Below are 14,454 nucleotides of genomic sequence, written 5' to 3'. Positions count from 1 at the left end.
GGCCCTGTCCCCACCCCACTCAATCAGAATCTACACTTTGGCAAGAGCTCTAGGGGATTCGTGAAAGTGTTTGAGAGGTGTGGTCCCCAATTTCCCAGCTCGGCACCTCGGGTCAGAGATGTGATTTACCCTTTTTCTTGTTTGGTGCCTCCACCAGAAGGTGCACTCTGGAAAAAGTGGGACCTGGTGGCTTCCTGAATCCTGCACCCAGCCTCTAGCTGAGAACCTGTAGCATGTCCCTATTCAGCAAGTTACTGAGTGCCCAGTATGACCCAGGCCCAGGGCCAGGTGCAGGGGACACGCCAATGACTGCAGACATCACTCCGTGGCTCTCCGTGCAGTGATGGGATGGATGGATGACTCCCTCGGGCAGCCACTGGAGTTGGGCAGATCTGGGTTCGAATCCTGGTGCTGTCACTTCAGGCCTGTGTGACGTCGGGAAAGTGACTCGAGTCTCAGTTTCCAGGAAATGGAGTTGTCAGTAACAAAAATGTCTCCCTGGTACCCCGTGAGGACAGGCAGAGGGAGTGGGATGGTGTCCCAGCAGCTGTGCAGGCGGTGTGGATGTGCTGGTACACAGACACACACCCGCCAGCGCTCACGGCGGAGGGGCCTCGGCTGGCCCCGAATAACTCTGTGGGTTAACCAGGGACCTGGACCAGGTAAGGCGGGACCCTGGGGCCCAGAGACAGGGGCTCCTCACCCGGGGAGTGTGGGATGGGGACAAGGGTGTGTTAAAAGCCTTGAGGGTTTACAGTGGCAGAAGAGGTATCAGAGGCCTCAGACAGCCTCCAATGACCTAGAAAAGCAGAGCTGGAAAGACTCTTGGAGAACATCGAAACCAGTGGTTTAAAAAAATATCAATTTTTTTTAAACTTTCTTTTTTTAAATAATTAATTAATTGATATTTTTTTGGCTGTGTTGGGTCTTTGTTGCTGCGTGTGGGCTTTCACTAGTTGCGGCAAGTGGCGGCTACCCTTCACTGCGGTGTGTGCGCTTCTCATTGCGGTGGCTTCTCTTGTTGTGGAGCACGGGCTCTAGGGCGCTCGGGCTTCAGTAGCTGTAGTGAGTGGGCTTCACTAGTTGTGGCTCTCAGGCTCTAGAGCGCAGGCTCAGTAGTTGTGGCACACGGGCTTAGTTGCTCTGCGGCATGTGGGATCTTCCCGGACCAGGGCTCGAACCCGTGTCCCCTGCATTGGCAGGCGGATTCTTAACCACTGCACCACCAGGGAAGCCCTATATTATTTTTTAAAGCAACGGATCTGCTTGTTCAAGTGACACCCAGGCAGGTCCCTGGTGTCCTCAGAGCCCTGAAGGCGTGCACTGGGCCAGGGGGCTCTCGGGGCCAGGGGACCATGGGGAGCGACCAGGACAGCCCAGGCCATCGATGGGGCAGCTTCAGGCCACTCTAGTTTGGCTCAAGCTCTTGAGTTTCCATAAGAAGTGAGACACTGGAATTATTCTCTAAAAATATTTGAATGTTTTCTCGTTTTAAAATACAGCACTAGATTGGGATTGACACATATACACTATTGATACTATGTATAAAATAGACAACTGATGGGAACATACTGTATAGCACAGGGAACTCTATTTAATGCACTGGTAGTGTCCTAAATGGAGGGGATATATGTATATGTATGGCTGATTCATTTTGCTGTGCAGCAGAAGCTAACACAACATTGTAAAGCAACTACACTCCAATAAAAATTAATTAAAATAAAATAAAATACAGCACTGTGGGAGCTACACAAAAACCAACCTGCAGGGTGAAGCCACTGACTGGCAGCTTGTTACAGCACTACCTGCCCATTTCACAGGTGGGGAAACTGAGTCTCAGGGAGGGGAAGCACCTTGCCCAATGTCACACAGCAATGTGGAGGCAGAGCTGGGACTCAGTTGCCTCCAAGCTCTTGTCCAGCCCCCAACTGCTCATGAGAGTGAGGAGAGTGGGGGGACATTGGGGAGGGGGGTAGGAATCTAGTCTTCACAAGCCAAGAGCCCTGCTTGTTCTGTCCGTCCAGGAAAGAATGTGGACAAAGAGGCAGGAAAAGGGATGAACAATTATTAATAACATAATTTTACAATCATATAATATGTAAGAATAATTCTATAATAATGTAATAATAGCAACTGACATTTTCTGAGCGTTTTCTGTGTGCTAGGCATTAAGACAGGGTATCAAGAAGGGGGTAAGATGAAAATTAAGAGTGTAGACTCTGGATTCAAACCCTGTCTCTCCCACTTCCTAGCTGGGTGACCTTATGCAAATTACTTCACCTCTCTGTGCCTCAGTGTGTACATCTCAGAGGGCCGCTGGGAGAATTAAATGAGTTCAAGTACATAAAGTACCTAGAACATTGCCTGGCACCCAATAAGCCCTGTTGACATTTTATTTATAATTATTGCCTCTGGACAGATGGGGAAGCCAAGGCTCACAAAGGGACACGTTCAAGTGTCTCCGAAGATCCTGTCTGACCTTGGGGCCTTGCATTTTGCCTGGTAGAAGGGTAGGTATTAGGTTGGCGAAAAAGTTCATTTGGGTTTTTCCATAAGATGTTACGGAAAGGGACTTCCCTGGTAGCGCAGTGGTTAAGAATCCGCCTACCAATGCAGGGGACATGGGTTCAAGCCCTGGTCTGGGAAGATCCCACATGCCACGGAGCAACTAAGCCTGTGCACCACAACTACTGAGCCTGTGCTATAGGGTCCGTGAGCCACAACTACGGAGCCTGAGTGCCACAGCTACTGAAGCCTGTGCACATACAGCCCAAGCTCTGCAACAAGAGAAGCCACAGCAATGAGAAGCCTGTGCAACGCAACGAAGAGTAGCCCCTGCTCGCCACAACTAGAGAAAGCCTGTGCGCAGCAACGAAGACCCAACGCAGCCAAAAATAAAAATAAATAAAATAAAATTAAGAAAAAAAAAAGTTATGGAAAAACCCGAACGAATATTTTGGCCAACCCCAATACTTTATCCCCGATCCCTCCCATCAACAACTGCAGGAGGTAGGTCCCATTTGTGCTTCTATTCTGCAGATGAGAAAACTGAGGCATAGGAAGGCAGCTAGGGAACCCAGACCCATCACCCCTAAGGGGACTGGCCGGATTCTAACACAGGGCTGGGCCCTGGAGGATGCTATCACCCAGCCCGCTTTCTGGCAACCTGCCCACCTTCTGGCTACAGCCACGTGGGTCAAAAGTCTGGTTGATGCAAAATTCACTTGGCAGCCACGGCAGCTGCCCTGCCCTTGCTGCCCACCTTCTGAGCACGCAGGATAACAAGCAGCTTCTCCGGGCGGCAGTCCCAGATGCTCCCCAGGGCACGTGGGCGCTGCCCTCTTCGGTCCTTCCCTGCAATTTCTGGGGCCTGCCCCAGCTCTCGGGCTGCTCTGAATGAATCATTCCCACAAATCCTCCTCAGGCCGCAGCAGCCCAGGATGGAGGAGACCCAAGCAGGGGCATGGGAAGGGGCAGGCATCCCAGAACCTTCCCTGGAGCAGCCCCATTCAGGGTGGATATGTCTGCAGAGAGCAAGGGGCTTTGCAGGCAGTAGGAACGGGCGGTAAGTGGGGAGGCCAGGAGCCAGCTACCCAGACAAGCTTCCACGCCGCCACATGGCAAATCAAAGCCACGCAGGCCACACCCGGGCTTTCAAGTCATCAATACCAGCCACTTCTGACCTGCCACTCCTGCTACAAGTTGATCCACGAAGTCACGTCGATAAAGCATCTGAACACTTTATGATTCCCAAGGTGGTACTGCATTCAGTCCATGCCCATTCCCCAGCAGGGTACACTGAGGCCCAGCAAGGGGCAGCCCCTTGACTAGCCTCCTCAACCCTGTTTCCGTTTCCCCAGGCTGCCTTCTTCGTGCACAGGAAATCAGGACTTTAAAAGGCCAAGAGAGGGAAAGTACGCACAAGTGAATAAAAGCAGGAGGGGCTGGACACGGCCACCAGACGGCCTCGTCTCCACGGCCCTCCCAAAGAGCAGCTGCCCAGGTAGGAGGAGGCCGGCGGCTGGGACCCGGGAACACAGAGCCCAAGGCTGGTTGAAGTTCCCGAACCAGCAGGTTACAGGTTGAACCTCGGGAAGAACAGATGACCTTCAAGCCCCTTTGTTATCCTGTGATGCTGCCACCCTCTGACCTAGGATCTTCCCTGCAGCCTGGCCTCATGGAAGGCAAAGAGCATGTGGGAAGAGGTGGGCGTCCCAGGTGGGGGGACAACACCCGAGAGGAGGGACGGGGGTGTCTGTGTGTCCAGCGTGTCACGGGTGGGGCATCTGTCGCTCAGGACTGCTGGCCTCAGGCCTAGGGGTGGCATCTCTGGAAATAAGCAGTGGCTCACTTAGGGTATATCTAAGGGAACCACGTGGCCACCAGGGGAGGTCACCTTCAGAATGAGCATAGTGGTAGCGGGTGGAACACAGGCAGGACCAGACCCCACTTCCGAGCCAAGGGACAGGCCTTCTCTTAGGGCTGCAGTCTAGGAAACCCGCCAAGGGTCTCCCTGGCCTCCACATGGAGCCTCAGCTGTCAAGGGACCCCCGCTGGCCTGGTGTGGGAAGGTCTGAGCTGTCCCCCTCGCTTTACCTTCATCCCATGCAGAGGTCCCTAAAGGCACCACCAGATCCTGTGCTGGGTCCTGGGTTGGGCACTGCGAGCCCCTGGGTTCCTCATGGCCTCCCCTGGTCCCGCTCAGGAACAGAAGGGACACAGTGCACACGTACCTCGGCTAAGAGGCCCACAGGCTTGATCTGTTTCCCTAACTGATGGTCCCAGAGGCATTCCCAGTTACTCTGCTAAGGAGGAGCTTAATTTCATGTAGTACGTTAATTTCATGTGTGTTAATTTCTAACTAGCACATCAAAGCCAGTGATTTCAAAGATTAGGACTGCTGAAGACTAAATTTGTTTAAGATTATATCCCAACCCTCAACTGCTGCTGGTGGGATTGCAAAATGGTGAAGCTGCTTTGGAAAATGTTTTAGCGGTTCCTCAAAAGGTGGAACACAGAATTACCATATGACCCCACAATTCCACTCCTAGGGCTGTACCCCAGAGAACTGAAAACATACGCCACACAAAGTCTTGTACATGAATGCTCACAGCAGCACTACTCGTAACAGCCCCATAAGTGGCAACAACCCAAATGCCCAACTGATAAATGGATAAATAAAGTGTGTTATAACCATACAATGGAATATTATTCAGCCATTAAAAAGAATGAAATGCTGAAATAAAACAGTAATGAAGTACTGCATACTAGCATATGGACAAACCTTGGAAACATTCTAAGTGAAAAGCACCAATCACAAAAGGCCATAGTGCATGATTCCATTTACAGGAAATGTCCAGAACAGGCAAATCCACAGAGGTGGAAAGTAGATTAGTGGTTGCCAGGGGCTGGGGTAGGGGTGTGGGGGAATTTGGAGTGACCACTGATGGGCCCAGGGTTTCCTTTTGGGTGATGACAATGTTCTAGAATTAGACAGTGGTGACGGTTGCACAACTCTGAAAATCCTAAAAACCACTAAATTGAATATTTTAAAAGGGTGAATTGTATGGCATATGAGTTACATCTCAATAAGGTTACTATAAAAAAATTACATGATTTTAAAAAAGAAGGTGATATATACATTAAGTAAATAATAGTATCAATATTATACAATTGGGATTCAATGGGTTAAAACGGTTCATTTATAAATGACACAATAAACCCGATTTCACAGTCATGGAAACTGAGGCTGAGTGAGGGGGAATGACTCGCCCAGGCCACATCACTACTAAACCAGAGTGAGTCACACCAAAATTTGTCCAAACACAGAAGCTTGGCCTAACCATCTAGACACGCAGCTGAATGAAGGGATTTGAGATGGGATATGGGGAGATATGCCCACAGCCCAGAATGGGGGACAGACCTGCAAAGAGGTTAATAAGTGAGGGAAAGGGCCAGATACCTCTGTGGGATTCAAAACACGAAGCACCCAACAATGCCTGGGGAGTGCCAGGGAAGGCTTCCAGGAGGAGGTGCTGCCCAAGGAGGCTTCTGAAGGATGAGTAGGAGTTTATCAGCCCTCCCTCCCCAACACCTCTATAAGACGCATGAAGTCAGGGGGCCTAAGGGTGAGTTTCAGCTCTGCCACATAAGGGTGAGTTTCAGCTCTGCCACATCCTAGCTGTTGGACCTAGGGCCGTGGGCACAAGACCTCTCTGAGCCTCAGTTTCCCCATCTGTAAAAGGGGAAGCAGACAAGGTGATCAGCCCTTCTAACTACTGCACTCAATCGGATGGTTCCCACCCTTCCTCCCGAGGGGACCAGCCTTTGTGTGGAAAAGCAAGACCTCGACCTCTGTCCCACATAATAATAACAGGTTTTGCCAGGTCAGGCATGCCCAACCTTGGTGACCATGCCCCCTTTCCCTTGCTGCCACTCACGTCCCAGCTTTACGAGGCCCCTCCCGTTCAGCTCACACTGAGAAGGGGAGGTTACTGGGCGGTGGGATCCTCTGGTCAAATTCGGCCCCCTCTCCTTGCGGGTGACCCCCAAGTTCACCAGGGCTGCCCCTATCCCATGCTCTCGGCGCCCCCCTCCCCAGGCAGCGATTTCCGCCCCCCAACCCCTTCACTTTAGATACGCCTCGTAACTCCACGGCGGCTGCAAGTTAACTTCAACGCGCCCCCCGCGCGTCCAGGCGCCCGCGTGTGGGGCGCGCCGGGGAGGGGTCGGGGGCTCAGACAGCGGAGACACGCCGCCTCCCCCCCAAAACACACACACAAACACACACAGACAGACACACACACGCTGAGCGTCTCCCCCGCGCAGGGTCCGAAGCGAGAATCGCGGTCACGGGGGCCGGGTCTCCGCCGCACCCGGGGGAAAACGCTCGCAGCGCCGGGCGGGTGCGAATCCGCGAACCTCCCGCCCGCCCGCGCCGCCTCCCTCCCAGCACCCAGCCGCGGAACCCGAGCAGCTGCGCCGGGCCCGGGAAGAAGCCGCGAGGGCCGAGGGTTCCCCGCCGCCCGAGGCCGACCCGCAGGCGGCCCCCTGCCGACAGCTGCAGTCCAGGACCCCCCCTCGCCGCCCCGGAGCCACCTACCATGAGAGGCGCGCCGCGGCAGCCCCGCGTGCCCAGCGACTCAGTGCTCGCCAGCCGCCCCGGCCGGGGGAGGCGGGGCCATGGCGCCGTGACGTCGCGCGGGGGCGGTCCGGGACGTGGCCCCGCCCACGGCCTCTCCCCGCCCCCCCGTCCCGCCTCCAGACCGCGCTGTGGGGCGGGGCGTCCCTGGTAGCTGACTGCCCGCCCCGGAAACTCTGGTCTGCCGGCCGGCTTACCCACAGGGCGGGCAGCTCACCGCTTCCCCTACCCCCTGCTACTGCTCTGCTTAAGAGAAGTTCCCTCTGTCTACAAGCAGGGGAGTGGGATGATCGCCAAGAAGTGGTGTAAAAGAAGAAAGCTAGACCCTGAGCAGAGAGTTTTAATGCTGCTGTCTGTAGAAAGCAAAGAGAAAACTGGGAAGGGCTATCATACAATTCATATACATCAGTGGTTCTCAAGGAGGGTGTGATTTCGCCCTGCGGGCCACCACCCTCCCAGGAAGACATTTGGCAATGTCTGAAGACATTTTGGGTTGTCACAACTGGGGGGTTGGAGGGGATACGTTTCTACTGGAATCTAGTGGATAGAGGCCTAGGATGCTGCTAAACATCCTACAGTGCTCAGGACAGCCCTCCACCCTGCCAACCGAGAGCCGTCCAGCCTAAAATGTCAGTAGTGCAGGGTTGAGAAACCCTGTTAGATACGAATAAAATAAAACTCCAGGCTGGTAGAGCTCAACTCAGTCTAACCTCTCTGTGCCTCTGTTTCTCCATCTGTAAACCTGGGAAGATAATAGATCTATCTACGCATCATATGCATATGCATTGAATACCTGAAGGAAGGGGAGGAAAGGATGCAGGCTTACTTTCCACTGTGAACCTTTGTTCTTTGTTCTGTTTGAATTTTTTTTTTTTTTTTTACCATTTGTATATATTACCTATTTAAAATAAATTTCTAGGATTTCCCTGGTGGTGCAGTGGTTAAGAATCCGCCTGCCAATGCAGGGGACATGGGTTCGAGCCCTGGTCCGGGAAGATCCGACATGCGGAGCAACTAAGCCCGTGTGCCACAACTACTGAGGCTGTGCTCTAGAGCCCGCGAGCCACAACTACTGAGGCCACGTGCCTAGAGCCCGTGCTCTACAACAAGAGAAGCCACCGTGCTCCACAACAAGAGAAGCCACCGCAATGAGAAGCCCGCGCACCACAACAAAGAGTAGCCTCTGCTCACCGCAACTAGAGAAATGCCGCATGCAGCAACGAAGACCCAACACAGCCAAAAATAAATTAATTTTAAAAAATTAAAACAAAAAATAAAATAAATTTCTATAGTAGTTACCACCATAACAGCAAATGCATATATATATTATATCTATATACTTACCTTTATAGTATATCTATATAATTACATACTATTTAGGCATTGCTCTAAGCACTCTATCTACATTTACACACTTAAACCTTTAATAACCTTGTGAGAGGTCTATTATCATCCCCATCTTACAGATAAGGAAAAGATGACATACAGATATTAAGTATTTTGTCCATGGCCAACCATGTGTTTATTCGTAGCTCATTAATTCATTCATTTATATGTCTAATAAATAGTACCTGCCATGTACAAAGTGCTGGAACTGACAAAGTGAAATCTCCTGCTTCCATGGAGCCAGCTATTACTGGCCTGGAAACAATGGAATAACGTTATATAGTGTTTATTGTGCACATATCACAGGCTTTGTATGACTCACTACGGGGTAGCCCTGCTGGGTGTTTTATAATGTCCCTTTCTGGGTGGAGAAATGGAGATCAAAGGAAGAGGTCTGAATGGGGCATGTGTTTAAGAACATTCTAGAAACATGCATTTCCTGAGCGCCCTGTGCTGGGCGTTGGGAGTCAGCAGGTAACAGGAGGACTAGGGTCCTGCATCCAGTTGGGGTAATCTGGACCCTCCAACAAGCATCGTGGAGTTGGGAACAGGGTGATCAACCTGGTCCAAGGAGGGAGGGCCGGGGGTGTTTACACTGAAGCCTGAAGCACGGCTGAGGGTTCATAGGAGATTGTGCTAATCACAGGGACCCGCAGGTGCAAAGGTCTGGCAGGAAGGACCTTTGTTAAGGGGCCCTGCATGAAGTGCAGAGTGGACAGGATGGGGGGCGGGTGAGAGGAGGTTGCGGGGGTCTGCAGGGGCTGGATGCTGCAGGGCTTTGTGGGCTAGAAGGAGTCAGGACTTTATCTTGCAGAGGTGGAGAGCTATGGAAGGCGTTCAGTGGGGGAAAGACGTGCCAGCTTTGCTTTCTGCAGAGATCCTCTGGCTATTGTGCAGAAGAGGACAGGCAGGGAGACTGGTTTGGAGGCTATTATTCTCCAGGGGAAGCTGGTCAACCCAGGTGGGGCTGGGGACATAGCGGTGTGTTCAGGTTCCAGAGATATCTGGAAGACAAAACTGGCAGATCTCAGCGGTGGCGCTAAAGAAGGGGACCAGAATGATCACCTGGTTTCTAGGTTGGACCTCTCCTCTCAGCACCCCAACTCAGCGAAACCCTTCAGGTCTCAAGCTGGCTGTCCCCTCCTTGAGGAAGCCTAACCCCACCTCCCCACCCCTGGCGAATGTCCTGATGAGACGGGCACTGGACCAGGCAGCCGGGGAAATTGATGTGACTCTGTAGGCAGATGAACGAGCTCATTACTGTTTGCTCCTCCAGCCTGTGAACAACTGGGGCAGGGGCCTCGTCTCTCTTCCAGAACCTGTCTCCCCAGCTTCTAGACAAAGCCTGGCATATGGGAGTCCCTCAGTCAATATTCATCGAAAGCAGGAAGAATAAATGTAGCATAAAGCACGTGGATTCTGGGACTTCCTGGTGATCCAGCGGTTAAGACTCCGAGCTCTCAATGCAGGGGACACAGGTTCGATCCCTGGTCAGGGAACTAAGATCCTGCATGCTGCACGGTGTGGCTAAATCAATCAATCAATCAATCACGTGGATTGTAAACCCCTTTCCATCTCTGACATTCAAGGAGATGATGCCGATGATGATTCAGATGCTTGCTATGCTCTAAGCACCTTATAAGAATTACATTCAAGCTAATCATTTTCTCCTTCCAACAACCTCTAAGATTTTATTACCATTACTCCCATTTTACAGATGGGGAAACAGAGCCTCCATCAGGTAACTGGGCTCGACCAAGGGCAAGAGCTAGTAAATGTCAGAGCTGAGATGCAAACTCAGGACAGTGGGGGGAGGAGGTGGTCCAGCAGCAGGCAGGAAGCTAGGAGAGAGGGGCAGGTTCCCTCCTCTTGCTGGAAGGATGTGGGGTTATCCTTCCTAGTTGGGTACCCAGGCTTCACAAAGTACCCTGATCTTGGGTTCTTGATCCCGATGACTGGCTGTCATGGCAACATGGCCCTAAAAATATGCTCATCTCTCTAGAACCTCCTCAGGGCACCCTGGCACCATGCTCTTTTTCCAAAACTCAGTTGCTGTGTATCCATCACCATCTAGCGCTGGCACAAAAGGGATCACGCCTCAGGTGGTCCTCCCGTCCCCATCCTGCTCTTGCACACACATCGCTGACTTTGTGTCGATGTCTCTATGCCCGAAAGGCTGTGGGCTGCCTCCGGTCACTGTGGGTGGGAGATGATGTTCCATAACCAAGGTGCTTTATTTTCCCAAAGGCCTGAGACTCAAAGATTCATGAGCTGAGATCTAGCGTGGAAATATGGTGATGTCCCAGCTTGCCCAGGCATTGCATCCTGAAGCCAGCGTTTACAGCAAAACTCATGCAGAATCAAAACAGCGCTGAGAAGACCCCGAGAAGGCTGTGGGCACCACGGCCACTCAGTCAAGTCCAGCTCTACTGCTATCCTCCAGCATCGTACCCATCATCACTTCTGCTAAGCACCTGATGAAGTCGAAACTGAAAGTTTCTGTTTTGAGGCAAATATGTGACATCTTTAAGCTCTGAAATTCTGTTCCAGGTGGTGAGATGCTCACATTTCAAGAGACGTTTTGGAACTAGGACCCACGGAAGGAACAATAGGTTTATAACTCTCATGTCACACTCCTGGCCCTTTTAGATGTTCTTTTCTTTTACTAGTTTCTTTTTATCTTTGTTACTTATTTTTGCTTGTAATTTTTATTTGTTCTCTGTTTTCTATTACCGTGTTTTGTTTATTCATAAATTCAGTAGCAAAAGTTACATAAATGTATGGATAAAACAAATTAAATATAAAATAATTGCTTTGTTATTTACTTCCAAGTTATGTTGGTTTGTTTTGCCAAGTGTGTATATTGTTTCAGCAATCCTAACATGCATATTTTTTAAATAACACCTGTGAGAAAATAAGGACATCAACAGCTTTGAGTTGAAAGCAATCTGGAAGGTCTAGACTATGAATGCAAAGAAATTTAAGGACTCACTTCATTGATGGATGTCTATTGTGTTTTTCTTTTTTTAAAAAATATTTATTTATTTATTTATGGCTGCATTGGGTCTTAGTTGTGGCGCGTGGGCTCTTCGTTGTGGCGCACAGGCTCCAGAGCATGTGGGCTTTGTAGTTGTGACACGTGGGCTCTCTAGTTGTGGCACACAGGCTCAGTAGTTGACTGAGGCCCGCGTGCAGGCCCCGCGGCATGTGGGATCTTAGTTCCCAGACCAGGGATCGAACCTGCGTCCCCTGCTTTGGAAGGCAGATCCTTAACCACTGGACCACCAGGGAAGTCCCCTATTGTGTTTTTCTTTTATAGGACTCACAAGATTGATACACTGAAAAAGTTATGTCTAAATAAGTTTAAAATAGTTCTTTTGGGCTTCCCTGGTGGCACAGTGGTTGAGAATCTGCCTGCCAATGCAGGGGACACAGGTTCGAGCCCTGGTCTGGGAAGATCCCACATGCCGCGGAGCAACTAGGCCCGTGAGCCACAACTACTGAGCCTGTGCATCTGGAGCCTGTGCTCCACAACAGGAGAGGCCGCGACAGTGAGAGGCCCGTGCACCGCGATGAAGAGTGGTCCCCGCTTGCCACAACTAGAGAATGCCCTCGTACAGAAACGAAGACCCAACACAGCCAAAAATAAGTAAATAAATAAATATAAAAAGCAAAAAAAAATAAATAAATAAATAAAATAAAATAGTTCTTTCAATAAGGATGAAATAAAAATTCTAAGTGATCAGAAAGCAGCTGTGCTATATTTTAATGGATAGTAATTCTCTTTTTCTTTCTCAAATCATAAAATCATAGGGCATCTTGCCATTGATGAAGTCTTAGCATTGAAGAAATGTGAAAGTTGGTTTTGTGTGGTTCCACCACAGTAGAATTTTAGAGCTGCACTCACACGCCTTAGGAACCAAGGATGGGAATCTATGTAGCTTGACACTGGAATCAGAGAATAGTGGACACTTAGACATAAATTACAGAATTTTGGAGAATCACAGAACTTTGGAACCATAGAATCCCAGCATCAGAATCTTGAGGCTGGATGGACATTGGAGCTGTCATTTTACAGATGAGAAGCATAAGTCCCCGGGAATGGAAATGATTTGCCCAACACTTGGTAGCTTCTAGCAGTAGAGCAGGGCTGACACCCATATCTCCTGATTCCTACCCAGGAATCCTATCTTCTGGTCCAAGACAAGACAGCCTGTCTTCTAACACAAGATGCTGGTCAAATTGGAGGGTGGAGGTTGGGAGAACTAGGGTGGGAGGAAGATGGAAAATGCATGTCCCAGAGGGTAAGAAAGATCTGAGGTGGTGCTTCAACTTTGAAGCTCTGCAAAACCACGGAGCAGGGTGTCACAAGGCCCCACTTTTCTTTCCGGCTTCCTCTTCTGCCACATTTAGCATTCCCTTCCCACCCCCGACATCCACCCACACAACCACCAAACTACTCCTCCCATCTTAATAAGCTTGGACCCACCGCAAGCTCTCTCAGCCTCTGTGCCTTTGCACATGGTGCTCCACAGCTGCCAAGTACAGCTGTGCAGGTTGGGCACTGCACAAGGGTACCATAATGACATCGTAGACATCACAGATTTATATCAATACTTTCTGGCAGATGGCAGTCAAATGTCCTGAGGAAGTAGCATCTTTTTATCATTTTCACAAAGGTGCCATATGGGGTAGCAGGGACCATACTGTTTGCTCTGCCTGGGATGTCATCTCCCTCATTCACCACCAAGCAAGCTCCTGCTCCATCCTTCAAGGCCCTCTTCAAATATCCCTTCCTCCAGGAAGATATCCATGGCAACACCTCCCCTAGGCTTCCTGCATAGATTAATGGTTAATAACATCAATCAATGCTACTTGTTGATTCAGGAGTCAATACTGCCTGATGTAGATTTCCAGAGCAGGGCATGTGCCATTTGTAGCAGGAGAGATGATTCTAGGTGGAACTTGGACCCAGGATTAAATAACACTAAATCAGATACAAGAAAATAAACCTCTTTTTACTCTTCTTTGATTAAATCAGGGAGAAACATCTCAGTTTGGGCAAGCGTGCCTTTCAGACCTCTCTCTGACTCTTGCTAATCACCCATTTTGTCAAAGAGCGAGCAGGTTGCAGGCTAAAACCTTCAGCAAGCGGTGGTGTCTGCTGAGAATTCAATACTTGGCCTTTTTAAAATTGTATTTACTTATATGACTGCTTTCTATCTATGCCATATGATACCTGTTTTCCACATCCTGTAGTGTTATCAAGTTTTATTTACAAGTCAGTGCATTTAAGCACACAATATTATTTATTTAAATAAAAATATTAAGTAGGGCTTCCCTGGTGGCGCAGTGGTTGAGAATCTGCCTGCCAATGCAGGGGACACGGGTTCGAGCCCTGGTCTGGGAAGATCCCACATGCCGCAGAGCAGCTGGGCCCGTGAGCCACAATTACTGAGCTTGCGCATCTGGAGCCTGTGGTCCGCAACAAGAGAGGCCGCGATAGTGAGAGGCCCGCGCACCGCGATGAAGAGTGGCCCCCGCTTGCCACAACTAGAGAAAGCCCTCGCACAGAAATGAAGACCCAACACAGCAATAAATAAATAAATAAATAAATAAAAATTAAAAAAAAAAATATTAAGTAACTAACAAAACAGGTGGTAAGCAGAGAAGGCAAAGATCAGGAGAGTGGTACCTGAAAGAGTAGAATTTGAAAACACAGATTTGTTTAAGAGCGCGGTTCTGGAACCAGACTGCCTGGGTTCAGATTTTGACTTGACACCTGTGCGACCTTGGGCAAGTCACTTTCCCTCTCTGAGCCTCAATGTCCTCACTTGTTAAATAGGAATAATTATATAATACCGGCCTCCTAGAGTAGTCCAAAATATACACTAAGAGAATGTAAAGAACTTAGCAGTGGTCACTGT

The 14,454-nt window shown here is 50.0% G+C and overlaps 1 protein-coding gene across 3 annotated transcripts in view; it reads right to left on the bottom strand.

Moving 5' to 3' along the window:
* The window catches only part of TPST2 (tyrosylprotein sulfotransferase 2), a 56,132-nt gene extending 48,941 nt beyond the window's left edge, over positions 1-7,191 (bottom strand). For 2 of the 3 annotated variants that reach the window (XM_036823716.1, XM_036823717.1), the window contains exon 1: positions 7,103-7,191. The gene's annotated coding sequence lies outside the window, so the exon portion shown is untranslated. The remainder of the gene's footprint in view (positions 1-7,102) is intronic. The other variant, XM_036823718.1, reaches the window with a different exon arrangement.
* Between the last annotated feature and the right edge of the window lie 7,263 nt (positions 7,192-14,454).

Source organism: Balaenoptera musculus, chromosome 14 (genome assembly GCF_009873245.2).
Source record: "Balaenoptera musculus isolate JJ_BM4_2016_0621 chromosome 14, mBalMus1.pri.v3, whole genome shotgun sequence".
Lineage (NCBI taxonomy): Eukaryota > Metazoa > Chordata > Mammalia > Artiodactyla > Balaenopteridae > Balaenoptera > Balaenoptera musculus.
Note: the sequence above shows the minus strand (reverse complement) of the source record. Positions and strands in the feature narration are given on the sequence as shown.